This window comes from Rhipicephalus microplus, chromosome 2, assembly GCF_043290135.1.
Source record: "Rhipicephalus microplus isolate Deutch F79 chromosome 2, USDA_Rmic, whole genome shotgun sequence".
Taxonomy (NCBI): domain Eukaryota; kingdom Metazoa; phylum Arthropoda; class Arachnida; order Ixodida; family Ixodidae; genus Rhipicephalus; species Rhipicephalus microplus.
This window is the reverse complement of record NC_134701.1, coordinates 296,643,133-296,668,885: the sequence shown is the minus strand read 5'-3', so window position 1 is coordinate 296,668,885 and position 25,753 is coordinate 296,643,133. Positions and strand designations below refer to the sequence as shown.

Genomic DNA, 25,753 nt, shown 5'->3' with positions numbered 1-25,753 from the left:
AAAGTTGATGAACGGTGTGTAACATTCGACGAAATTCGTACTTATTGTGAATGCGATCGCATAGTCATCCTTATGGGAGATTTTAATTGTGTGATCAGTGCCGATGATAAAACAAGTACATCCAATTTCAACGACTCAAGCACAGTCGCGTTAATGAATCTAATTTCTGACTTAGACCTTGAGGATGTTGCTGAGTGTATTGGTAAAGGACCAACACTGTATACGCATTTCCAAGGCTCCAGTCATGCGCGCCTAGATAGGGCCTACGTATCACTGGATTTAATTCCGATTATCAGTGAGTACAATGTCCTCCCTATTTCATTTAGTGATCATTGCTTAGTATCATTTGTAATAGGTAAAAGGAATAGACGTAGACCAGTATTTAACTGGGACACGTGGAAGCTGAATTCTAATCTCTTGGAAGATGAAAAATTTATGGACAGTGTTCGAGAGGCGTTGGTAAACATAGATAGTGGGGACCAAAAATACGTAGTGAAGTGGGAACAATTTAAACAGAATATAAAGTTGATAGCTATAGAACGCTCATGTGTAATAAAACACGGAAAGAGTGAAGAAGAAAGAACCCTACGTTTAAATCTCAAAGAACTGCTAGCAGAGGACAGCAAAACGCCAGGCTTATTCACAAATGATATAAGGTCAGTAAAGTCCAAATTGGAACAAATTGATGAGGAGAAATATCGTGGCGCACAAATAAGGGCAAGGACAGAGAAAATGACCGTAGGAGAGAAACCGACCAAAAGAATGCTTGGTCTCGAAAAACGAAACGCTCAGCGGAATGTTATACATCAGATTGAATACATGGGTAACGTTACAAGTGAACAAAGATATATAGAGGATGCTTTCAACGAGTACTACACCACTTTATTTGATAAATGTAAAGTAAATGTAGATGAATTCAGGAATGAGTTTTTAAAATTAATGCCAAAGGTTGAGGACTGCAGGAAAGACAGCCTAGAGTGTCCTATTTCTGAACCGGAAGTGACAAAAGCAATCATTGCCCTCCATTTAGGAAAGTCCCCAGGACCTGATGGCTTAACAGCCGCTTTTTATAAAGAATTCAAACACGAACTAGCACCGATCCTGGCAGCGGTTTTTAACGAAGCCTTAGACATAAAGACTTTGCCACCTTCTTTTCTGCTATCTCATACTATTTTAATACCAAAAACTGAGGACGCAGTTAAATTACGTGAAGTGAAATCGTACAGGCCAATTAGTCTCTCAAATATCGACTACAAGATTTTGATGAAAGTGCTAGCAAGGAGACTTCAGACAGTTATTAATAACATTGTGGGCGACCACCAGACATGTGGGATCAAACGGCGCACTATATTCACAAACATTCACAAGGCACGAAGTGTATTGGAGTGCTGCGATGTCACAAATGATCACATCGCGATGATCCAGATAGATTTAGAAAAAGCATTTGACCGAGTACCGCACGAAATTCTTTTTCTTTTGTTAGACTATGTCAATGTTGGCAAAGTAATTCGAGATACAGTTCGAATGGCATATACTGGGTGTAAAACTCGGCTAATCATCAACAAGGTTCTTGGGAAACGAATTAATGTCAGACGTTCTGTACGACAAGGCTGCCCTTTGTCTTCCCTCCTATTTTCAATTTATATAGAGTCATTTTGCCAAAAAGTCATGAAAAGCAATAACATAGTGGGGTACAAACTACAAGAAGCTGAAGTACGGGTACTGGCATACGCAGATGATATAGCTGTGTTTTGTAAAGATTATGATAGTATCGCTGAAACCATAAAAATTGTGAACCTTTATTGTAATGCAAGTGGTAGTTTGGTAAACTGGAGCAAGTGCCTGGGTTACTGGCACGGCGAATGGCCTGTGACTCCACAATTTGTGGCTGGTATTTCATGGACTACTACTCCAGTACGATACCTAGGTGTGCCATTAGAATATTATTGTGACAGTGAACCGTACTGGCGGCGTCAGGTCGTGGAGCTACGAGAAAAAGCTGAAAAACTCAATGGTTTCCAGCTATCAATTTTCGCACGAGCGACATTTTGTAACGTATTTTTAGTCAGTAAGCTCTGGTATGTCCTTCAGGTAATGCATTGTTCACGTGTGAATCTACAGAAGCTTCATCGAATATTTGCTGTTTTCTTGTGGGGTTCTTCTTGGGAGCGAACAAGTAGAACTAACTTATTCAGACGGGTTCGCTCTGGAGGACTTGGTCTGTGTCATTTGTATCTTCGTCAGTTAGTTAATCGGTTTATGTTTTTCCGAAATAATCGAGACCCATTCATACGTACTGTTATACAGCTTAGGCTTGGAAGACGGTTGCCAGAATTTGTGGTAGCATCTGTTCACATGAAAGCAAGTGTTAGAGGTTTCTTAAAAGAAGTTGTTGATTCATGTCTCTTTCTAAAAACACGTTTTTCATTGGAATACCTCAGTACGGTTTCGCGTAAAAAGTTATACAAAGATTTAGTAGAAACAGTTCTTCCTGTTCCCCTATATAGAGCATTATACCGTGTAGGCCCAGGCCAAAATGTCTTAAGCCGTGTTAAAAAAATGGAGGTAACACCTGGAGCGAAATCCTTTTTCTTTAAGTTGCACACTGGGACCTTGCCCGTGAAAACATGGATGCAAGAAAAAGGCTTATTCGTTCCTTGGGGTGTTGATTGCCTTCTCTGCAAAAAGCCGGAAACAATTGAACATGTTTTCCTGGACTGCTGGGATGCAGTCTTTTTCTGGGATGTTCTCCAAAGGACTTTGAAAAAGGATCTGCCTCTCGATGCCTATGGCATCAGATTTCTACCAGTATCAAATGAAGAAGGAATACCTTTCGACCTAGTTATGTTACTGGGCCTGCACGGTATATGGCAATCTAGAATGGCGGTGCGCCATGCTGATGTTAATGCACGTCCGGTCAGGCAATATTTCTTTCAATCTGTCTGTTCGTTCGTGGAAGCACAAAAGGTTCAACAAGAGGTGCCCGAGTGGCTTCATCAAGTAGAAAGCCTTCTACAGATGAAGGAATTTTAAAAAGCCTGTTAAATATGATGCTTTTTACCTCTTTTTTGTTTCATGTTTCTACTTTGTTTGATGTATATATGTTTGTGAATGTTGTATGTAAACAGGCAATAAAGAAAGAAAAAAAAAGTGTGGCGCAGTGGTTAGCGTCTTCGAATGGGAATCCGCAGGTTGCACGTTCGATCCTCCGTGGCGCCTTGTTTTTTTTTTACGGGACGGGTGTTTTTTATACTGTTTTTATAGAATTCTTTTTTATTTTTTATGGCAGCTCGTCACGGTGATTATGACGTCATTTCGTGCTCAAGTTTTGCCGGCACTGCAGCACCCACCATACCCACCATGCGCCATGGTGGGCGTTTCCCACCATTCACCCACTACACTAATCCACTATAATGGTGGGTGGTGGTTTCCACCATGCCCACCATTCGTTTTTTTCCGATAGGGTTGGCTAGCATGCTGGCACTGTTCTCGAACGGTTAGAGTAGCAATGATAATTTCTGAGCTCTGCAGCTTAGTTTTATAGCCACCAGTGGTGATGTAAGCCTCTGGTGACGCCGCGGTGGCGCTGTTCCTTATTGGAGGCATGTTGTAGCAAGTGACTGTGTCACGCTGGACCAGATAGTGAGGATACGGAGGCTGGGCAAGTCCAGTCCCCCGCCTGGGGGAATTCGCAGAACGAAGTGTGTTCCACGTGCGAACTTTGAAAATGCATGACCTCCTGAAAACTCTCCTTCGAGGCTGTTAAGTCAGCCGTCGTACTAGCGCACTTGGCCCTACATGGCAATGTTTTTTTCCTCCTGTGAAAAGGCTTTTATAGCTTCTGTAATTTCTCGTATAGACGTGTTTCGAAGAATACCTGAGATAATGCTGGTGTCGTCCAGCAAGTGGACGTCAGCATGACCACATTAATTGTGGACACACCTGCCACTTCAAAGCGGGGTGTGAATGAGCGTGACCCCTAGCAATGACCTCATCCACCATGCACTCAGCATACCACAGCTCAAGGCGCTCATATCTGTCGCCATAGCCCGAGGAAGCAAACTGTACCTTCTTGCATCTAGTTTAAGGGGCTGCAGAAAATGTGTGACAACCTCTAACAATAAGCATCAGACAGCTGTAAAGAAACATAATTAGCATTGTTGAAGCTACAGGTGCGCTGTGACAAAAGCGAGAAGTTAGAGCATTGCTAGGCCATAAATAGTTTTGACCCCGCAATAATATTCGCCATGGTTCAGGCAGAAAGCGTAGGAATTTTTTCAGACAAAGTGCCAACCACTTTATCAAAAAGTGCCGGGCAAGTTTTCAGCAGCGCTACTTTCACACTCGGAGAAAAATTTCAGTGTCCTGGTGAGATTTAGACACCTCGAGCATGCTCGAATTTCCCACCTTTATATGGTGTACAAGTGCCGCCATCTATGAACATAAGAAGTTCAAATCTGAGTTTCTTTGGAGCTGTTGAGCCCTCTTAACTTCCCAAAACCACTATATGACTATAAGAGGTGCCGTAGTTGAGGGCTCCAGCTATTTCGACCATCTGGGGTTCCTTAACGTGCGCCTATCTCGGCACACAGGTGCAAGTATTTTCGCCTCCACCGAAAGTGCGGCCGGGATTTGATTCCGCGACCTGCGGGTTAGCAGCCGAGTGCATTAGCCACTAGACCACCATGGCGGGTATTGTTCTGCATCCAAAATCGGCACAAATAGTGGTGGTAAAGACAGTAGCGCGACCGAAGACCAGATTTCACCGCTGTAAACCTCCCGGATACGCTTCGAGGCAGCTGCTTTTGTTGACAAACATGGCGGTTCTGGGTCCTCTCGTTCTCGGATGTGAGGTACGTGTAACCTTTGTATAGGCCAGAACACGCCTATCTCTCTCGCCCCATCGCGGTGGTCTAGTGGCTAAGGTACTTGGCTGCTGACCCGCAGGCCGCTGGATCGAATCCCGGCTGCGGCAGCTGCATTTCCGATGGAGGCGGAAATGTTGTAAGCCCGTGTGCTCAGATTTGGTGCACGTTAAAGAAACCCAGGTGATCAAAATTTCCGGAGCCCTCCACTACAGCGTCTCTCATAAGCATATGGTGGTTTTGGGACGTTAAACCCCACATATCAAACACGCCTATCTCGCAGGCGCCTTTGGTGGTATACCCTCGCTCCCAGAGACGCCATAATTTGTTTTAAACTGCCAAGGCGCGCCTCGCTAGAATGACATGCAGTGGCTCTGGGAGTTCAAAATGCGAAAAAAGCGCCTGTTTACGCTGCGCCCGCTTATGAATTATCATCTGGGTACCCTTGCTCTGTCATCTGATGCGACAACAAGCAGCGCAAGCAGAACAGATTGCTGAGCTCCACCTGTGAAGTTCACAGTGCATCGCGGGAATCGTGCCGGTGCGGTGTTTTGCGATTGCACGGATTTCCGTCCAGAACGCGAAATTCTGAGCTCGGCTGCCCTATAGAATATAATCGCAATCAGCAGGAAAATCTACGAGCCTAGTGAATTGTACGAGTAAGTATACTTATACTTACTGTGAACAAGGCTCCCGTGTGGGGAGCCGAAACGTGTTTTTAAGTTTTGTGTATTTCACCTTGGTCGGCGTTTTTGTTATTTTGCACTATGTTCGTCCCCGACCAGACGGGATTCCGTCGGACTCTTGACTAAGTATACTTATTGCGTTTATTCAAGCTCGACTCCAGCTGTTCCAATTTACAGCAGCGATTTGGGTGGAGCATGCCTGTGGTATGCGACACAAAACTATTGCAGAACTATATCGCAGGCCGCATGTAAATAATAGCATATACGTATTAGGAATAACGCCTGGATGCACGCACCACGCATGTTTAGTACAACAGTAATGACCTACTGTCGCGATGCAAAGACATGTGAACGGCACGGAAAGCATGGCTATTCCCTAGATTGAGCTGCGACATGCCTTGACAAGTCATTAGGCGAATCTACAAGTGCTTTCGGCTGGCGTCACCATAGAAAGTTAAAGGAACTGTCTACTGCTCAGAAAATTTTCCTGATTGTGGCACAAATGCAAAGATCGTTCATCGCATCGTAAGCAACGAGCACGCTTTCTTGCTAAAAAAAGGAATAATCATCTTAACTTGATGTTGAAAGTCAATAAAAAGTGACCACAAGCGTCACCCAAAGCGAGTGTGGTCAATCTTGACAATCTATAGACCTTTTCAAAAACACCTCTCTGGGCGCCGCCGTAGTCCTCTTCGGGCTGCGAAAATTGGCGTGACCCCCTCAAAAATGCACTAACAAGGCTGCGTCCTTAGACTTTGTACGCTCGCACGCCGCTCATCATGGTGGTGTTTTTTTTCCTCCTGTGAAAAGGCGTATTGGTAGCACAAGAAATCTTCAAAGGTCGACTTGTTTCACTTAAAACCGAACGCGCTTAACTTGCAATTGTATTTTAAACACTTGAGTCAGCTTTACGTTGCGCGCCAAAGAACAATTTTTGCTTTTGCTTTTTCTGACACGTTCCAATGGGCGCCCGGTGGTGCTGCCGGTGGTGTGTACGCTTGCCTGCATGCCTGCCTGCAAACAGCGAAGGAACGCTACCACTGCGTTTGCCACCACTCAATAAAAACAACCAAAAAGTGTGTGCGTGTCTATAATGACCACAAAGGTATTTGTTTTATTATTAACCAAATTTGATGAACCCTGCACACCGCACGCGGTTTCAGTTTTCGACTTTCACTGGCCCCAACCAATGCTGTGAGCATTATGATGTACTAACTTAAAAATGCGAGCATAGCAGACGACAGCGCCACATCACCTGGAAGATGAGAAGAATGAAGGCGCATTGCAGTGCGCCCATTGAAAAAAGAAGAGGAGACGCTCGCGGAGAACGAAGCTGTTCGGACGCCGGCAAGACGACGCAAGGGAGCCTAGGGCGAACCCTCAACTACGCACGAGATTCGAAAGCCATTGACGAGGTCCTCGAGCCATTGACGTCCTCGGGGAACGGCGTGTCGGCGTGGCCAGGCGCGAATTCTGGGTGAGTGGTCCTGCTGCGGACATCTCCGGTACGGCGAGCGCCCTCGAAAGACTGGAGCTGCTGACCACGTCCAGCGAGCCGACATCACTGACAGTGTGCGGCTACGCCTAGACCTGGTGATGCCCTCTACAATGCTGACCAGGCACCCAAGCGACGACAGCATCCAAGCACGCAACGAGTCCCACTTCAAGGCACCGGGCTACGGCACAGACTGTGAGACTGTTTACTCTTTTGTTTTGTGTGTGAACTGCGTGCGTGTACGACTTATAGTATTGTATGTGGAATAGTTTTTTGTTCGTCCAATATAACTCCCTCTTGTTTTCCTCACTGTCTCCATCTTACTCGCGTCACACGCCTTGCTATATGACGAACTTAACCACGACATATCTGGCGTCCGCTGCCCTGGGCATAAAACAGGTGACTGCTCCAAAAGGGCCAACAGCGTTGAGAAGGCCTCATGCTCTTTTCAACAAAGAGATGGAGCCAAGATAATTAATTCAGAGTCGCAGGCTTCCCTTTGTGTTCCTTATAGTCCGGAGTGCGCAGAAACGCATCCAGCCAAGATGAAGGAAAAATCGATGCCCACGGGCGAAGGTGTACTCGAAGGATATCCCGCAACAGCACTGCGAGATACCTGATGCGATTCAATCATTGTCAAAAGGTCTCTTGTGGCGGGTAGGAAGCTGACTGGAAAGATTTCCTCGATTTACCTCTTGGATGGACAGTTGATGAAGCTGCCTGAAGCACACGTGGAAATTTTTTCACCTTTCTTCACTGGCAAAACTCGAGCCCTTTGTATGGATACTCCTTTATATCATGTTGTCTTGGGAAATGTGGAAGGCGTTCGAGATGCTCACAATCCTGATAACAATTGGAAGAGCCGTTTTTACACCCAGACCACTGCAGAAAAGCATTCTGGCGCAGAAAAATTCAGTTCTGCACACGGATCCTTGTATGAAAAAACTTCGATGTCGGCTTCAAGGAAAACACGTTTCAAGACAAAAATTGCTGCAGTAAACCGACTGGCAGGAGATCCACATTTACGTCCGGTTCTAGTTATTAACCCCTTGGACATCAGGCCACAGGACTTTAGAACCAAACAGGAGGAAGACAGCAGCCTGCAAAAATGCTTCAAAGCCGTTAACAAAGAGGTCAAGACAAGGTTTGCTAAAATATTGTTCTTTATGAAGGACGGAATCCTCTATTGCAAGTACACCCTTCACTCTAAGAGGCAGGTGAATCAGCTTGTGGTACCAAGGTGCCTCCGACATTTTGTTATGAAAATCGCCCACGAAGGCATCCTTTCGGGCCATCAGGGAATTAAACGAACCACAGACCGGGTACTCGAAGAGTTCCACTGGCCAGGGGTTCAGTCAGACATCACACGATTTGTTAAATCGTGTGATATGTGTCAAAGAACTATTCCCAAGCACCTGATGGGTCGTGTACCTTTCGGCAACACTCCTATAATTGACACCCTGTTCAAGAGAGTAGCCATTGATATTGTGGGTCCATTATCACCGATGTCAGAGGGCGGAAACAAGTACGTACTGACAATGGTGGACATGGCAACGCGTTATTTCGATGCTGTAGCACTGCCGAGCATCGAGATGGAGAAAGTCGCTTAGGCACTTCTGGAGATGTTTTCTCGTGTAGGTGTCCCACGGGAGATAATCAGTGACAGAGGCACGTCGTTCTCGTCACGCCTAATGAAGGAGCTAAGCCGACTTCTCTCCTTCAAACAATTGCCAACAACACCATATCATCCCATGGCTAATTGTCTTGTAGAGGGATTCAACAGCACCCTGAAACAAATGATAAGAAGGATGTGTCAGGAGTGCCCGAAGAAATGGGACCGGTACCTAGCGCCCTTACTCTTCGCTTATCGCGAAGTTCCCCAGTCGAGCTTAGGCTTTTTCCCGTTCGACTTGCTCTATGGCCGTTATGTCACAGGTCCCCTGGCGATATTCAAGGAAATATGGGCCGCCGATCATCTTGATGATGATGTAAAAACATCCTACGGGTACGTAGTCGAACTGCGGAATCATCTTGAAGACACCGGCCGTCTAGCGAAGGAGGAGCTTCAGAAAGCGAAGATAGTACAAAAGAAGCATTATGACCAAAAGGCCAGACTACGTCAATTATCCCCTGGAGACAAGGTTTTACGTCTGCTTCCATCGGATGCCAACAAAGTGGCTCTGACGTGGAATGGACCATTTAATGTCCTTGAGAAGAGAAATGATGTCGACTATTTAATTGACCTCGGTACCAGGAGCACGCTATTCCATATAAACCTACTGAAAAAGTATGAGGAATGGCCTCCTGCACCACCGCAGGAAGCATCAGCTGTTTGCCAGGCGGATGACACCGAAAGCGACGAGCTACCATGTGTTCCATTCCAACGAAAGGAATACTGCACCCATTGTCATACGCAATCCGTAGACTGCAACCACGCGAAGCTGCTTACTCTACAGTGGAGCGAGAGGCCCTGGCTCTTACGTGGGCGGTTCGGAAATTTCCCATCTACCTATTTGGACGCACATCCATTCTACAGAGTGACCACAAACCGCTTGAGTATATCAAGTCGGCCAAGCATTTGAACAGCTGCGTCCTACGGTGGAGCCTCATTCTTATGGAATAGGCCTTTTTGTTCGAGTATATCAAAGGCAGAGACAACATAGGTGCAGATTACATGAGCCGTTTGCCAAGACCGTGAGCAACGTCTTTATGAATAATCGTTGCTCAGTGGTATTAATAGCTTATGATGTGAACCTTCCAGCGCGATACAAGTATCATGACCCTTTAGTTCTGTGACTTGTTTCTTTTTTTTCCTGGTGTGTACTTTTGTGACCGAATGTGCCGAGTGTGCGGGGCTCGGAACTGCTATAGTGTGCAGTGGTTCTTACGTGTGTGTTTCCGACTGTGAACCAACGTGTCCCCAGTGCCCTCAAGTTCTACCGGAAGAACTTTCTTAAGTGGGGGGTGATGAGATGTAGTAGCTTAAAAAATGCGAGCATAGCAGACGACAGCGCCACATCACCTGGAAGATGAGAAGAATGAAGGGGCATTGCAGTGCGCCCATTGAAAAAAGAAGAGGAGACGCTCGCGGAGAACGAAACTGTTCGGACGCCGGCAAGACGACACAAGGGAGCCTAGGGCGAACCCGCAACTACGCGCGAGGTTCGAAAGCCATTGACGAGGTCCTCGAGCTATTGACGTCCTCGGGGAACGGCGTGTCGGCGTGGCCAGGCGCGAGTTCTGGGTGAGTGGTCCTGCTGCGGACATCTCCGGTACGGCGAGCGCCCTCGAAAGACCGGAGCTGCTGACCATGTCCAGCGAGCCGACGTCGCTGACAGTGTGCGGCTACGCCTAGACCTGGTGATGCCCTCTACAGTGGTATGCTGACCAGGCACCCAAGCGACGACAGCATCCAAGCACGCAACGAGTCCCACTTCAAGGCACCGGGCTACGGCACAGACTGTGAGACTGTTTACTCTTTTGTTTTGTGTGTGAACTGCGTGCGTGTACGACTTATAGTACTGTATGTGCAATAGTTTTTTTGTTCATCCAATATAACTCCCTTTTGTTTTCCTCACTATCTCCGTCTTCCTCGCGTCACACGCCTTGCTATATGACGAACCTAACCACGACCGCATTCATCTCACCAAAAGAAGGAGACATAACGTGGACAGAAAATTTGTTTTAAAAATTTTTACGCACTTTCCAGAGAGGCCGCTGCAACGTTGGACACTTCACACAGTATGCTTTCTATTGCGACACAAAGTAGGAGAGCAAGGACGGTAGACAGTCCCTTTAATGGGGCCCTCTAACACTTTTCAAACTCTCATTTTCACTCATGGACTGTATAGACTGACGTACGGACAAATTAGTGCAACAATAATGCCAGCGATAGCGGCACGCAGTACAAAGTTATTGGATTAAAAAAATCAAAATACAAGAAAAAAAGAAATGGCTACCCTCAACTCGAATTTCGCGGGGTGACATGACCACATTTCACTCTCTGCTGTGACGTTTCAGGGGCCTCCAATGACATGGGCTGAAAGCTCTTACATAGAGGAAGCTTGTACACCATTGTTGCCTGTATATTCAAATGTGTGTATGACGCTGTTGCGATAGCAACAGGCAACGTGGTGCCTTACCACGCCGTTTTGTTTACGCTGTCGAACAGCTGGGTGAGGCTGGTAGAAATGAGCTTCCCCGACTTGTCAGAACTCGAGCAGGTCCTTTCGCTTCGGAGCGAGGCTTTACGCACCGTGCCCACACCGTAGTCGTGCCTTACAAGGACACCCCGAGGCAGCAACCAAGCTCCTCGGATTCGCATTCGCCACCAGTAAGAGGTGTTGAAGACGATTGTAGGTAAACGCCGTCGCCGCCGCCTGGAAGCCCACCCCCTGACAGTGATGCAGCTGGCTGGTATGTAAAGGCTTACCCTATTCTTTTTTACTTCACTTTGCGAGATGGATGCTTCAAATCGCCACGCGCGTTCTTGTGTTGATCCTGTGCTTTGGAACGATTTTATGTTGGCGCGCAACCATATCTCGGCGGGGAACAGATCAGTGCAAGTCTTTGGAACGGTGGGCCCTCTACAGTACATCAGGCCACACTCGAAAGCTTCCCGTGGGCTCTTTCTAATACGGCGCTGTTCCTATAAAATTACGGACAGGCCAATTCTGTGACTTCATGTAGACACTCAAAGGCATTTTCATTTAAGTGCAACGAGAACACACGACGTCTTGTGCCGTTTTGAATACTCAGGGCTTTCATCCACATGTCTCTCCTCTCATGCTGAAAAGGGTATTTGTGGAACGACACGGGCGAAGCATGGTTGGGCTTATCGGTCGAGCATCCCGGGACTGCGGAAACCTTTTTCTGATTCTTCAGAGGCATCGCGAGTTCTTCGGTACAACCGCTCGACCTACTATGGTGAGGTGCTGTATGGGTGAGCCACAAAAGAACCTCGGAGAAGTTAGAGGAGAGCAAAATTTTTTGCATGGACTTCCGATGCCGGCAAGCAAAGCATCTCGAGGCGAGATGGACGCCAGCGCCTCTCTTGCGCTTTGTTGTATAGTGACCTTTTTTGCGATGGTATCTCTTTACGGATCAATCAAAAGCTTCGAACAGAAAAATTAAACTGCATAACAATGAAACTTTTGATGCTACGCCACATAAGCTTGTAGCGTAACATTCGCGCTGTGATAGGCTGCGCTCATCGTCGTCATTTCCGCCCGCGTAGTTTTAACGAGCGCCACTGTGCGCTGACACGGTCGGCAGCAATGAGGTGATTTCGCTAAATGATTTGATATCGGTGCTTGGACCTATACTAAATTCATCCCCGGCCATCGGTCTACGCAAAACACATACAAAAAGTAGGTGCTTCAAAAGTGTTGGAGGGCCCCTTTAAGATCCTGTTCCAGCTGGCACTTTAGCACCACGTATGTATCCCGAGTGCCCGGCAGGACCGTTAATTGATACACATACGATGCATGAGCATAAGTTGGAGCCAGAATCTAGCGCTACGTTGACGCCGGCTTCCAACGCAAATTCTGTCTTGTCACAGCCACGGCACGCTGCAGTTCAACTGAGTCGAAAGCAACGCTTTCCGCTGTTCGCGTTTCTTTTCAATCGCGATAGCACGTACCTGATGAAGTTGCTGCCGCAGTATGCAATGCACGTGCAGCTGACATTCCGGACCACGGCGGAAGAATAGCTAGGTGTCTGAACGGCTGTGCCGTTCTATGCGGCGACCACGGCGAATGCTTGTTCGTGGTTCGCCACCGCGCCGTGAGATGGCGGCAGCAGTCAGGGGGGTCACGCTGCCGTCAGAAAGCGCAGTCCGCTCACCGGCACCGTGTGTTTCACGTTGTGGTTATCGCGAAGTGATTGTTACGAATGATGGTTGTTAGTGCTAACCTGTGATGGGGAAAAAGCTGTTTTGTTCCCCGCTGCCCTACGGGGTACAAATCCTGCCATGAGAAGTTTTCGCTTTTCTCTGCACCGAAAGACGAGCAGCGACTGAACCTGTGGCAACGTGCGATCCCACGAAAGGACCGCCTTCTTCGGGTGACTTACTTCGTTTGGGAAAGGCACTTTGAGCCTGAACTAGTCTCCAAAACATGGACGGCGAAGTACAAAGGAAATTTACTCGTCAGCACGCCACGACGCGCGTCACTGGCGAGCAATGCAGTGCCCACGAGGTTCCCTGACTGCCCACCCTACCTATTGGAAACTCCAAAAAGTAGGAAGCGGCCCGCAGAGAGGCACTTTGCGCCTCCAGAAAAGAAGAGAAGGGTATTGGGTGACGAGCGTTTCAAAGCCAATTCTTGTGCACCTTCACCGTCAGCGACCGATGACAGCGACAACGGGACGAGCGTTCACGAACCAACCGATCTGGGGCCACTTACGACCACTCTCCCTGGTTTATTTGAGAGTTTATTCGCCGACCCGTCCCTCGCATACTTGCCCTCAAAGTCGTAGGGGTTTCATAGGATTGAAGTGAGTAACATAAGGACTGTCGTAACAAAGTACCCATCTGCTTAGCTTAACAGACTTGAAACTTGCGTTTCAAAGAAGTGGCAGTGAAGAGACGAAGCTTCAGATGCTGAAGCAGAAATTGGACGGTTTGGTTGTTGCAGAAGTTGAGTGCACCGAGGCTTTTGCCAATGTGTGTACGGTACCTGAGGTGGCGGACTGCATCATATATTATCTGGCAGGTTTCATGTGCAGAAAGTTCCCCAAGTGCTCCACCTGCTCAACTTGTCGACACAGCCTAATAGAGGAGTGGGAAATCCATTCTCAACCAGAAAGTAGTTTGGTGAACTGCAAGACAAGAGGCGGGCTTCTGCATCCAAAGCGCAATGTTTTTTGCTTGCTTAGGGCGCCGGAAACAGAGTTTCAAAAGCATTCTACAGAAAGGAATGTGTATGAACAGACGCTTGAAGAATTGTTGAAAGAACATGTATTTTCATTTCCGTGTAATGAACACAGAGAGCAAATCATGGCCAACTTATTGCACAAATATGTTGCCATGAGAATGGCCCAGGTGTGCAAACGAAAGAAACAGGAGCTAAAAACCAAGACGCAACATCTTCGTATGCTTGCGAAGCTGGTGTAGGATGGTTGGAGTGCCCAAGAAATTGCTGCTTTTGTGAAATTGCTTTTGTGAAATTGTGAACCATTAAATTGTGCTTTTGAAAAGTGCTGCTTTTGTGACATATGGACATGTGTGTGAAAGAATGAAACTGCATTTTTTCCGATGCTGTTTAATGTAAAGTTTTGGGGGGCTGTATATACAGAAATTCGCCCAGGCATGCCTGTCTTAGCAAGCTTTTGGCCTTGCCATAAAAATAAATGCGTGAGGAAAACGAATGCGGGACTGTATCTCCGACAGTCGACGGTGACTTCGGGACTAATCATTGAAAAGACCCGCATATCTAGGATACTTTTTTCAAAGGTAGGTAAAACGTTTATCATTCGGAGGAACTCTCTTAGGACTGGGTGGCGTGGTACGCGTAGAATAAGGTAAAAATTTCAAGGAAATATATAAATGGAAGATATAACCCCAACATGCGAGGAACACGCAGCGAGCGACAGAAACGAAACGGCACGGCGCGCCTAACGTGTGTCTTTTCGAGCACGTGAGTATTTCCTTAACGGTTAGTACGGCATTAAGGGACAGATCGTGAACGTGCCCATCGACATGCCGAGCGTAATAAAAAAAGCATGTAAACATCATTATAGTGTCAATTTACTCTCACATATGCACGTAAACTCCCCAAGATTTCTCGAAAGTGTCTAATGATTCCTCGGAGCCGCAAAGTGATCACACGTGGGAGTTTACGTTAACTCACTTGCGAATGCCAACGGATTTTAACTTTACTCCCCCTCACAGCATCACCCATACATTCGCACTTGACCATGATCCCCCTTGCGGAAATGCTTGGAAGTTTTTTCTGGGCTTTTAGATGCGGAAGCATCTTATACTCGCGCCTTGTAGTGCGCCGTCCGCACCGCTTTTCGAACATTCGACAGCTGACGCGCGCGCATGCGCCGTCGCGCCGTCGCCCACCATCTGTGCCGCGCGCGCTTCTCCTTCGAGAACATTCGACAGCTGACAGCGCATGCGCCGTCGCGCCGTCGCCATCTGTGCCGCGCGCGCGCTTCTCCTTCGAGAACATTCAACAGCTGACACTGCATGCGCCGTCGTGCTGTATATATACTCAAGGTCGGCGCTCGCTCGCTCAGTTGCCGCTCGTCGGTTGGTTTGTACGGCGCGTCGACGTCCAAGGTCGCGGTGAAATGAATTCCAACGAATCCACAAACACAATGATCGACGTCCCTTTGACCAGCGCCGTCCTTTCGCATACGTGTGTACGTGTTCACTCATTTAACACCCCCTCCTACAACCACGTTAACCAATTTAGCCATCGACCCAAGTAAGTCGCAATTTAACACCCCATTTCACAACCACGTTAACCAATTTAGCCATCGACCCAAGTAAGTCGCACTTTAACACCCCGTTAACCAATTATATGCTCCGCATCCTCCTCAGTGTTCCCCCGAGGGAAGCTGCGGGCAATTTTTTTATGTTTTGCCTTTTCATGTATATCCACATTCCTTCAAGTTTTCTTATCAGCCCGTTACGCTGTACGCGATTATCAATGTAAACCACGCCTACAGTATTCCAGAAGCTTCGGGGCTGCAGATCATTTTGCTGAGAACACCCACATCGGGAGCATTTCACTTTATTCAGGAATCTAGGTCGTGGCTAGCAGTAACACTACAACGTCCAATGGCGAATGCACAATAAAAATTTGTGCACCCTTATAGGTGTAAAAAAGGTGTTTTCCACATGTACACCCTTTTCTTTGTTGGTACATTTTGGGAGAAGGGTGTAAGTGGCATAAGGGTGTCATTATGCCATTCGTGAGGGTGTTGAAGAGCTGAAAGGTGTACACTTATAATTCCAATAAAAATTGTTCCGTTTAACATCCCAAAGTTGTCATATATTTCATTTATTTATTTATTTATTTATTTAGGAATACAGTAGGCCTTGAAAAGGCTCAGGCAGGAGGGGAAAGGTATAAACAAACAGTAAAAAGTGTGCAGGTATCAAAGATAATATTCTGACTACTATATGAATCCACCAACAAATAAAGAAGCACTGTAAAATATGAAAAAATGAAATAGAATAAAATGAAATAAAATATAATCATGAGAGACGCCGTACTGAAGGCCACCGAAAATTTAAACAACCTGGGGTTACTTAAGATTTCCTTACCTAAGTCTAACTACACAGGTCTCGAAAAATTTCACCTCCACCGAAAATATGGTTGCCGTGAACTGCGGGATTCGACCCTGCGACTAGCGGGTCAAAAGTTGATCACCATAAGCACCAGACTACCGGTGCGGGTGGTGCACGTGCAAGAATCAAGCTGCATCCATGGTTGCAATTTGAATACAACGCATAGCGCAACGTGCCTGTTGTACTGCCTTTCCTAAGATAACAATGTCGTAGGGATGACAAAATCAAGGAAGTGATTGAGGCATTGGCACATTTTACAGAACACTCGAGAAAATCTAAAAGGGAATAACGTTTTCTCACACAATATAATCCGATATGCTTTACCTCTTTATATCGTTCACATTAAATGTGAATAAGTGAATGGGCTACTGTCACGATCTACAGACAGCACATATTCATGTGTAGAAGCAATCGAGAAAAAAAGCTTGAATTTATTACAAAAAACCTAGCTCGGTCAAAAGCCGTTTGAGCACAAGTCGTTTTCACAAGTTTCTCGAAGACGAGACGTGTTTGGTTAAAAATGAAAGCAATGCACTACCTTCTGCAACCATGCGGGAGCATGGGAAGTAATTCTTTAGGTCAAGAACTAAAGGCCAAAGAATGGCATGGTCAGCGCCTTTGCGAAGTGAAGGGGCGAAGGGCACGAGAGGAGGGAGAGACACTGCGTGCCTCTCGCCCCCATATATATATATATATATATATATATATATATATATATATATATATATATATATATATATATATATATATATATATATATATATATATATATTGCGGGATGCCACGTCGCACGCCTTGAGATTTGTATTTGCTATTTGACATCCCTTCAGGGGGGGTGGCGATGTATGAGGTAATCAGGAGGTGGCACTGCAACCCCCTTCGAGTTACAGTGTCCCCTCTCTATTTCTCTATGTATCTATAAGGCTTTACATTGCCCCCTACGTGACCAGGGGCCGCCCCCACCCCCTCCCCCTGTGGTGGACAGGCCTATGCATAAGCAGCATCAATCATTGCAATAAAATCTCGTGTGTAAATATGTGCGTCAACAATACTATATTTGGAATTCAAAAGGCATGAGTCACATAGGCCATTATTACTGCTGTAGTTCATTTGTTCAAAATTGCATTGCACCTGCAAACGTTTTGAATTTCGCGCGCTCAAATTTCACTTGTACATTTTTGTTAGTAGACATAAAATCATTTTGCGCTTCGCCTATTTATGTTATGTATATTTACGTATATTTTTATATTCAAACGCATCAATAAAGTTTTTTAGTGCGCCAATGTGTGTCTGCGGGGATGTAGCCGTGATACTTGTTTGGGCGTGCTTGCTCGCTGGTCGGGCGCCTGGCCACTGGTCAGTTGCATCGATTTTTCTCGTTTTTTTTAGGTGTGCTTACGCTATGCGTTCGTGTTTTGTGTTCTGCCGGTGCTGCTCATTACGAAGATGAACACTACTTAAGCGACGACGGGTGGCGTCGTATTTTGGAGCACTCGCCAGGTATGTACCACATTCCTGCTGTCAGCGCTTTGTTAACTCCGAGAGCGTGATAACGACGTCATGCTACGTTTTTCGTTACATGTAGACGATAGGTGAAGTTTTTTAACGTAGCGAACCTGTTTGTGTGTGTCATTTCATCAGGGTGAAGGTGTTTTTGTGGGAAGTTAAGCGTGGGCGACTTTTTTCTTTCGATGGAAGCATGCCTCGGTGAGTGAAGCACAGGGCGCGTGCGCGCGCGGTGGGAATTCGGCGGCGGATTTGAGCAGAGTTGTGTCGGCGCCCGCCTCTGTCGGCAGTGGTGTTGGCACGGTTGCAAGCCTGTTCATATTGTGTTCTTTAACAGTCAACGTGTTTAAGACAGTTTCGTATGTTGTACGGCCTTTTTTTAAACTGCTATGAGAAATTACTGCGGGCAGCCGAACGTATGCCGGTGTACGCATCCGCGCCGACAGGCATCTTCGGACTACCGTGTTACTCGAGTTCGCGTGCAGCATGTTGCAAGGCTTGCACCTACGCTTAGGTGTTTATGAAGCTCGTTTAGTCAAATCTGAGCTTACGTTATACACCCGCAACATAGGTTGCCTGATGGGCCCAGAACCCGTGAATTTTGCGCCGTTCTCTAAACTTGAACTGTATTTTCGAACAAAATTTTCATGGCCCATTGTGGCCGAATCGGTGTTGCATATTTGCGCGAGCTCTAATTCAATCAGTAGTTCATGCGGTAGAGCACATTTTATTTTATTGAGCTTGTTTTCACTATGCTTAAATGTATACGTATCTATGGATACGTATACTTATGCGGTGCATGACATCCACGCTGACGCCGGCGGTGAAATCCAGCCGGGAGTGTCCATATATTTGCTATCGCAGTGATAAACGTTTATTGTCTCTCTCTGTCGTGCGATTGGGACGGCCGGAAAGAAACCCGCCGCGCGCCCATATCTCGGAGGCCATGAGACAACTTTCAGTACTCGACCATTCTCCGCGACGGTGACGAGGGCGCCGCCGTGAAAGGTAGTTTCACTGCATCGGCTCTCGGTACGTCGGCACCACATCCGGTGCGGCGGTTTGCCGAGCGAGTTTGCTCCAGTAGCACGGATATTTGGGCTAGTTGGTGTTGGTCCATCTTTTAAATGAATAAGGGCGCGCTCACAGGAACGGACACAAGAACAGGAAATTGCACAGACCAAGAGCGCCTACTCGCAACTCAAGTTTATTCGAAAGAAAGGTAGGTATATACGGGGTGTCCCACGTAACTTTAGCCAGAGTTTAAAAACATTTCGGAATACGTAATAACGACGCGACCAAATGCACATTGCTCACTGTTGCCTGGAATTAAGACTATATTTTTTTGCGTTCGCCGAACGTTATGTTCGGCGAATTTATGGTATGGACCAATGTAGGCAATATGCCATGGTCTTGTGAGAGCCTCGTTAGAGGCATGTTCTACAACAGTGTGGCACACGTGTGCATGCTTGAAGACACATTGAAAAGCTGCAGCTCAACGCGCGCGAATGAAGCGGCTCTGCAAGCAATCGTGCGTATAAGCGGGCATGACTGTACATACAACTTGCTCTGTTGTGGTCTGACATTTTGAAATGCACGCAAAGGCATTCGCGGACGTATGTGGGCGTTGTGAAATGTGCAAGGTTAGTATGTCATGCAGACACGGTCATAAAGGCGAGTGCGGTATTGCTTTGTCTCTGCCCGTATATACATGAGATGGTGATTACACATAAAGGGTAATTACGTGGCACGAACGCGGGTTTATGCGGTACCACACGTTTCAGATCCTTCCCTGCGTATCAGGCCGAAATAACTTATGGCAAATGGTGCAAAACCTGCCGAACGTTCATAGTCGCTGGATGCCTAGCTGTGTCTCGAATAGCTTGCTCGGTGGCTATGTATACTTGTGCGCATGTTGTCATAAAGCAGTTCGCGATGGTGGCACGGATGATTGCACAAAATCAGTTAAACCGAAAAGACGAACCGATGCATGCGATAGCGACAAACTGCAATTTTATACGAACAAAAAAGTACATGAAAATGCAAGCTTCAATATTTTGTTCGGAAGCAGTGCGCCCCGCCGCGGAGGTCTAGTGGCTAAGGTACTCGGCTGCTGACCCGCAGGTCGCGGGATCAAATCGCGGTTGCGGCGGCTGCATTTCCGATGGAGGCGGAAATGCTGTACGCCTAGACCCGTGTGCTCGTATTTTGGTGCACGTTAAAGAATCCCAGGAGGTTGAAATTTCCGGAGCCCTGCACTACGGCGTCTCTCATAATCATATGGTGGTTTTATGACGAGAAACCCTACATACCAATCAATAAATCGGTAGCAGTGCGTCAACGATGCACAGACTAATCGGCATACCCTTATTTCGCAGTGGGACGAATATCTTTAAAGCACCTTTCAAGCCTGCTACTACCGTCCGCCACAGGAAGGTGACATCAACCGGTGCAGCTGCTCTACACGTGGCAAGAATCGTCGCATGTGCAAGCGTCAGCGACAGCTGCAGCTACCTATTTAAACCACTGTGCAATGACCAACGACTTTATTCGGCAGAAGTACGTCAATGATTCAGACTAATCGGCATATTCTAATTTCGCAGGTAAGCACAATTGGTATGTGCTTCTAAGCCCTTTGTACTTCATTTTTTTGTTTTTACGCACTGTTGCCAAGCAGAGTTCTTGTGATACTTGCATTTGTTTCTTTTTCTATCTGTTGTGATCACTACTCCTTTTGTCTAAAGCCATTTCGAAATGAATGGCCGTACACGCGAAATACTGGCAAAGATGACATTGACGGTAAACTTTGCGAGTCAACGGCAGAACAGATTGAAATTGATTACTTGAGAAAGTAAACTATGTCTGAACTTTGTTCACTGAAAAAAAGTGTTCAGTACTGCAGCAATTCTTGTGACAGTGTGGCTGAGATGAGCAGTGATCTCAAAGAGGTAATAAAATAGAATATGGAACTCAGGTTTAGCAAAATCAAACCAAAGTAGGAGAACGCAAATTCAACCGCGCAAGTCGACGAGCTGAGGCAATCTTCTCGCTCCAATAATGTAGAGATCAAGGGCGTTCCTGTAGCCCCAGATGTGGATGACGCGGTCTCAAAAATGGGTGAGATCATTGTCGAAACTGTATAGAAAGACGATACTGACGTCAGTCATCGTGTATTCACAGTTAAGCAAAACTAACAAAATGGGTACGTTCCTTGACTGCTATTCGGCAAAATCAGTGTTTATCAATGAACACCTGACACGTCATAATAAACAGCTTCTAGGTGCTGCAGTGGCTAAAAAGAGCGAAGTAGGTTGGTGATATGTCTGTACAATAGATGGGCGAATGCTTGCTCGTCGAGACGAAAGTTCAGCTGTGCTGCGATTAAGTTCTTTAAGCAACTTGGAGAAGATTATGCACTCAACTGGCGCGTCATAACTTAAACTGCCTTTAAAGTGTTCATTTTCCCTTATAGACTACTGCAATAATGGCTGTAAAACCTCCTTCGCCTAGGCACCTAGCTGGAAGTGTTCAGTTGTCTTTTCTTCATGTATACGCATGGCGATTGGAATCAAAACATGATGAATTCAAACTACTTCTAGCTAGCATGGGTGTACCATTTGATATCACAATGGTATCTGAAACGTGGTACACTACACATTCCGTACCGTCCCCCAGGTGGTCGAAATTTCCAGAGCCCTCCACTACACCGTCTCTCGTAATCATATGGTAGTATTGGAACGTTAAACCCCACATAACAATCAATCAATCATTCCGTACCGTTCTCCCATCCAGGCTATCAAAGCTTTGCTTTTGCACCGTTCTGGACGCAGAGAACGGGGCATACTTTTGTTGGCTAAGACTCAACTAAACGTCATCATTGTCGAATAATTTTCTGTTTCTTGTAATAACTTCGAAGTTCTAAGCGTGCGTAGCCGATCCAATATATTTTGTGTTGCCCACCTGACGCCGATATTCACACTTATCTAGGTTTTCTTGAAGAATATTTCGAGTTCATTTGGGCCAACCAACATACGCTTTTTCTTGGCGTTTATATTACATAGACATGTTAAAGACATCAAGGGCTTAAACTGAGCTGTCAGAACTATTGCATTCAAACGGATTTGTAAATACTACCGTGAATTCCGCCCGCATTACTCAGAGATCCGATACCCTTATCGATATCTTCATCACTAACACTGACAAAAAGCTTTTCTGTGGTGGTCCGATCGCAAGCGACCTAAGTGACCACCTTCCCACCTTTACTTTAATCGAACATGAAGCGACAGTTAGGCATTACTCTCAGCCATTGCAGCGTTTTCAAGAAATAGTGTTTCACCTCCGAGAGCGGGGTGATGGCACTATCCTCGCAACAATAACTGGAATGGTCGTGGGGTGATCGCCTGAACACATTCAACGACATTACAGAACATAGCAGACTAAACGAAAGCAACATACCCAACCCTACACAACAAATTTGACAAAAAGCCAGGCCGTATCTCTGAGGTTATTACAAACAAATACGTGCCCCAGCCCGGTGATCCTACGTCTGTTATCCTCACCTATACCCGACGGACGCGTGTAAAGCGTGCGGCGAAAGGGCCACACTGCGGCACGTGCCCTGGGAGTGTGCCTAAAAATGTAACGTCACTGCCGCCGCTCGCTTCGCGACGCATGTTAGGCAGGGACGAACTCCAAGGCCAATTGCTGCTGCCCCCACCACGCGAGGGCCGGCCTCCGCCGCGGCTGCGGTCACTGTTGCCGATCGGTGGCGTCAGCGGAGGTGGCACTCACAAGCGACGAGCTGGCCGACCAGCTTTGGGCCGTTCGGAAAGCTGAAGATGCCACCCGGGTGCAAGGACTTCAAGCGGGCACCTGAGGCACCGCCATCATAATTGACGGACAGTAGGAAGGGACAGGGTTTAATCCCCTCTTACCCCACTTCGCCCGGTAAAGCTGCCGGACTTTAAATGAAGGTCATTCATTCATTCATTCATCTCTGAATGCCTTCCGTAACGAAGTCGAAGCTCATGAGTGGCGCGCAGTTTTCAAACAACATGACTCAAATTCAATGTGTGAGACTTTCAATGCTGAACTAAAAACAATGTACACTAAACATTTCCCGTTTGTTGTCAGACATCTAGGTAAGAAATCGCGAAAAATATGGCTAACCAAATACCTTCGCAGCCAAATCAAGTTGAATAACAATCTCGATTAGGATTCTATCAAAACTAGAAACCCTGAATTGTGGAAGAATTTCGAATCTTTCCGAAATAGTCTGAATGGTATGCTAAGAAAAGCAAAGGAACAATACTTCAGCAAGCATTTCATTGTAGCGTCAAACACTGATCTGCTGTGGAAACGACTAAACTAGATAATTCATCCTAAGGCAGACCATGCAATTCAAAGGTTGTGTGTAAATAGTCTGACGAAGGTCGGTTCAAATTTATCAAACGTACTGATAGATCATTTCGTTGCGGTAGGCCAGTCTAACGCATACACCGTTCAACCTTATCCGCTTCTTGGCATTAGCGCATTCCATTTGAGCATGGTGTTCTTCCCCACAACGGAGAGTGAGGTTATTGATGTATTCAAGGGCTTAAAAACTTCAAGATCACTTGATCCAAACGACATGCAAATTCGCCCTATCAAGCACATCATTGGCATCAGTGCTCCTGTCCTGAGGACACTGTGCAATTTAGTGCTTGGAAGTGGCTGTATTCCGGGAGAAATGCAAATGGCGAGGCTTATTGCCATTCACAAAGAGGGCGAAAAAAAGATGAGGGTAACTTGTGATTAACCTATTTTTATACTTCCAGTCTTGTCCAAAGGCATTGAAAACATTATGCATGCACGTCTTTTTCGCTCTCTGAACAAACACTCTCTTATTTCACTACCCAGTATGGTTTTTCTGAAAGGTAAATCCACAGAACAAGCACTATTATCCCCCTGAAAATTCATAAAAGAAGCATTTGAAGACAAAAATACAGTACCGGGCATCTAAACTGACTTCTAAAAAGCTTTTGATTGTATACAACATAATATACCACTATATAAGCTAGAGCACTATGGCGTGCGTGGCAAATTCAATGATCTTCTTCGTTCATACCTCCTGCATAGAAGTCAGTTTGTCACGAATGAAACCTTTAATTCACATATAAAACGCCTTAAGACAAGGGTCTGCCAAGGGAGTATCCTCGGACCGCTTTAATTCATCGTGTACATTAACGGTATTTTCTCACTTGCTACAAATTCGAAGTGGGTAGGTTACGCTGATGATACAGCCTTTTTTTTTTTCGGAGGAGTGCAACCGTATGGCAGCCGATGATGCGCTTATTGCTGAAGTATTAGCGTGGTCAAAAATGAATGCTTTGTTAATTATCAAAAAAAAGCACAAGTCAAAATTTTTCGCACTCGACACGCAGTAACTGAACCTACCAAAAACTTATATCTTGATATTGGCATAATTAGCACTGTAAACGAGATTAAAACTTTAGGTGTTACTTTTACAGAAACATTGTGATGGAATAAGCATGTACAGTACGTTCGCAACAAGTTAAATTCCTTCACTGCTTTAACAAGAACCGTCAAATACTACCTCAAAAAGCTAAATGTTTGCTATACAACGGGTTATTTCTATCATCGTTAAACCATTGTAATCTTGTATGGGGTAGCACATTTCGTGACAACTTGAAAACGCTCAGGGTATGCCAAAATCGAGCAATTCAGGCTGTAGCCAACCAACGTTCCGTATGCTACTCAAACTGCCCTTTTTTTTGAAGCATTCAATATACTTAAAGTTAAACTGACCCACGCATATGGTCTTTCCTCTGCATATCGTCTAGTCATAAGGACTAACAACCTAGACTTCATCACTTCGTTTTGCCTATGAAGACGTCGCTATGCATACGACACAAGAAGCGAGGACCTCTGGCTCCTGCCATTATGTCGAAATAACTATGAAAATAAGTCAGTATCATTACAACTAGCTGCACTTTTAAATAGATACTGTAAATATAACACATCTACTGAGACGGCTTCAATACGCACCCTTCGCTCATTTTTGTCGGGGATGATAAAAGTTTGTTTTTCCACTAGCATCTCGTTGTGATAAACAGATGCGTATGCGTATCTGTTCGGCACATGGCATTTTCATTATTTCTTTTTTTTCTTCCTGTTGTGCTTTCATTGCCGTCATAATATTCTGTTGGTTGAAATTAAAAACTTATGTTAAATACATATATAATACAATATTTTATATTGCGATTGTGCCTTTTTTTCTTTTACCCCCTTTATTCTTCTGAATCACGGGACTGTGTCTCTTTACGTATGATGTTTTTTTTAAATCAAGTATTTTGTTGTTTAATATAATATTTACAATAGGTTGCCCTTACCTATATGAGTGCACTGAAATCAAGTCTTATGTTTCCAGCAAAGAATATTTTTCTATTGACTATCCCCCCCCCCCCCATCCTTGGTCGCTCACGAAATAAGCGCGCGTGCAGACGACCCCGACCGTAAAGGTGATGTTGGCTCTCCAGAAAGAGGAGGCCGGCGCATTCTTTTCCTTATATATATGCATACATGTACAGACACGCGAATGGCAGCGGCTCCGGCTGCGAAGACGACGGCGAAAACTAGCCTAGGCTGTCCATATAATTGCTATCGCAATGAAATGATTTGTTAGCCCCACCGCGGTGGTCTAGTGGCTAAGGTACTCGGCTGCTGACTCGCAGGTCGCGGGTTCGAATCCCGGCTGCGGTGGCTGTATTTCCGACGGAGGCAGAAATGGTGTAGGCCCATGTGCTCAGATTTGGGTGCACGTTAAAGAACCCCAGGTGGTCGAAATTTCCGGAGCCCTCCACTACGGCGTCTCTCATAATCATATGGTGGTTTTGGG

General features: G+C 46.0%; 1 protein-coding gene across 1 annotated transcript in view; it reads right to left on the bottom strand.

Moving 5' to 3' along the window:
• The window catches only part of LOC119162698 (transient-receptor-potential-like protein), a 505,165-nt gene that overhangs the window by 292,477 nt on the left and 186,935 nt on the right, over nt 1–25,753 (bottom strand). The gene's annotated exons all lie outside the window — the stretch shown is intronic.